This window comes from Gadus morhua, chromosome 20 (assembly GCF_902167405.1).
Source record: "Gadus morhua chromosome 20, gadMor3.0, whole genome shotgun sequence".
Lineage (NCBI taxonomy): Eukaryota > Metazoa > Chordata > Actinopteri > Gadiformes > Gadidae > Gadus > Gadus morhua.
In genome coordinates, this window is record NC_044067.1 from 16,622,006 (window position 1) to 16,624,505 (window position 2,500).

The following is a 2,500-nucleotide window of genomic DNA, read 5'->3' on the forward strand; positions in this document are numbered from 1 at the left end:
GTTAAGCACCGGACTTGTGTCGAGGAACCCTTGACCGTTTGGTTCACATGGCTGGTTAGAGGTTCGCTGAACATTTAGATATGACTGTAATTGAGACGGGACTTCTCTTCATGTGTGTGTGTGTATGCGTGTGTGTGTCTTCGTGTGTGTGTGTGTGCTATCGCACAAGCGTTTGTGTGTTAGATTTGTCTGCTGCAAAATGCACATACAGTGCAATTGTCCCCGAGAATTTATTTAACTCTCCCTGAAATATTTGGACGAGCTAACATGTATTCCATGTGTGCCATCTGGACGGAGCAGCCGGTTAATGACTTTATCAACTACATTACAGGACTCACAAATCACCAACAGGCCTAGTGACAATCATACTAGCTCACAGATGCCGGGAAAGCCGCTTTGTGTGTGTGTGTGTGTATGTGTGTGTGTGGGTGTGGGTGTGTGTGTGTGTGTGTGTGTGTGTGTGTGTGTGTGTGTGTGTGTGTGTGTGTGTGTGTGTGTGTGTGTGTGTGTGTGTGTGTGTGTGTGTGTGTGAGTGTGTGTGTGTGAGTGCGTGTGTTTGTGCCTTTGCGTGTACTGGGGCACTGTAGTATTTTACTAGTGTATAATGTAGTGAGTAAAGACGTATAACTTGACGTCTAAAGCCTGATGTCATGGTCAGGGTTATGACTTTAGCAGGAATGACAGCAAGATAGAGTATTGAGTTCGGAAAGTGAAGAAAGGGGGATGCAGAGAATGAATATGTCAACAGAGATAGAGAGAAGGAAGGGGGGGGGGGGGGAGCAAGAATGACATTTTTAAGTTGCAACAAAGACGATTCGAAACAGACCATTCATCATCTCCAAATCCCTCTCTCTCTGGGGGTTTATCCTTTGCTTTCTCTGTGTTCCCTCAATCTGCACCCCGAGCACCTCCTCCTCTACCTCCTCTACCTCCTACTCTTATAGCTCCTCTACCTCCTCTACCTCCTCCTCCTTTTGGCTCCTCCACCTCTTCCTCTAGCTCCACTTATTCCTCCTCTACCTCAACCTATACCTCATTCTCTGGCTCCTCTACCTCCTCCTATAGTTTCTCTCCTGTTCTTCCTCCTCCACTACGTCTACCTCCTCCTCCTCTACCTCCTGCTATTCCTCCTCCTCGAGCCCATCCAGCTCCTCTAGCTCCGCATCGAGCTCCTCTATCTCCCATTCTCGCTTCTCTGTCTCCTTCTCTACCACCATCTCCCCACGTCCTCCTCTCCCTTGCTCCCCTCCTCCCCACATCCTCTTCCTGCTCCTCCTCTACCCCTTTTCCTCATACTGAACCATGTATTGATCTCTGGAAAGGCCAGCCCTCCCACCTTCTGCTGTGAAGGAATATGAAGTAAAACGTCCAAATCTCATTAGGGTGTCCCAATGGTGGGTCGGTGTGTGGGTGTCCGAGTGTTTGTGTGTGTTTGTGTGTGTGTCCGTGTGCGTATGTGTGTGTGTTTGTGTTTGTGTGTGTGTGTGTGTGTGTGTGTGTGTGTGTGTGTGTGTGTGTGTGTGTGTGGGGGTGTTTTTGGAGTGTGGGAGTGTGTGTGTGTGTGAGATGGAAATAACTCCAGACTGGTGGACATCATGGAGCCACGCGGACACAGACGCCACCGACCACCGAGCAGAACGGCTCACCAGGGGCCACCCACGGGGTGTGTGTGTGTGTGTGTGTGTGTGTGTGTGTGTGTGTGTGTGTGTGTGTGTGTGTGTGTGTGTGTGTGTGTGTGTGTGTGTGTGTGTGTGTGTGTGTGTGTGTGTGTGTGACTGCATGTGTGTGTGTGAGTGTGAGTGAGTGAGTGTGTATGAGGGTGTGTGTGTGTGTGTCTACAGAAGTCCACAACTTTCTGCCTGGGATCACAGGGAGAGTTGCTGTTGTTGTTGGTGATTTGGCTCTAATAGATACTATACTGTGTGTGTGTGTGTGTGTGTGTGTGTGTGTGTGTGTGTGTGTGTGTGTGTGTGTGTGTGTGTGTGTGTGTGTGTGTGTGTGTGTGTGTGTGTGTGTGTGTGTGTGTGTGTGTGTGCTAGTGTATGGGTGCGTTTTCAGCAACTATCTAGATAATTCTTCTGAAATGATAAAGAAAACAAGGGAAAACAGGACCTACTCCATGACGACTGTCTCTGTCTATGTATCATGTTTGTCTTTATTAGTATGAGATATACGTATCATACCTAATATGAGAAAACAGTAGCTTCAATAGTTTCACCCAGGTCTATTGGGTGATGTTTGTGTCCTTGTGGCCTTGCGTTTAATCTAAATTCTTCATCCAAACATTTCATCCGTTTCCATCCTTTTCCCAAATGCACTGTGTGTTAAATCCATCACACACACAAACACACACACCTCGGAACCTAAGGGCCACAGTCAAGATGTACTGCATCTCTAGTCAAGCAATTGTTATGCGGCATGTGTTTTTTTATGTGTGTGTGTGAGTGAGTGTGAGTGTGGGTGTGGAGTAAGAAGTGGTGTGAGACTGCAGGACAAACAC

At 47.8% G+C, this 2,500-nt stretch overlaps 1 protein-coding gene across 3 annotated transcripts in view; it reads right to left on the reverse strand.

The window, feature by feature from the left end:
• Positions 1 to 2,500, reverse strand: part of nrp2b (neuropilin 2b) — a 98,203-nt gene that overhangs the window by 48,112 nt on the left and 47,591 nt on the right. The window lies entirely within an intron of this gene.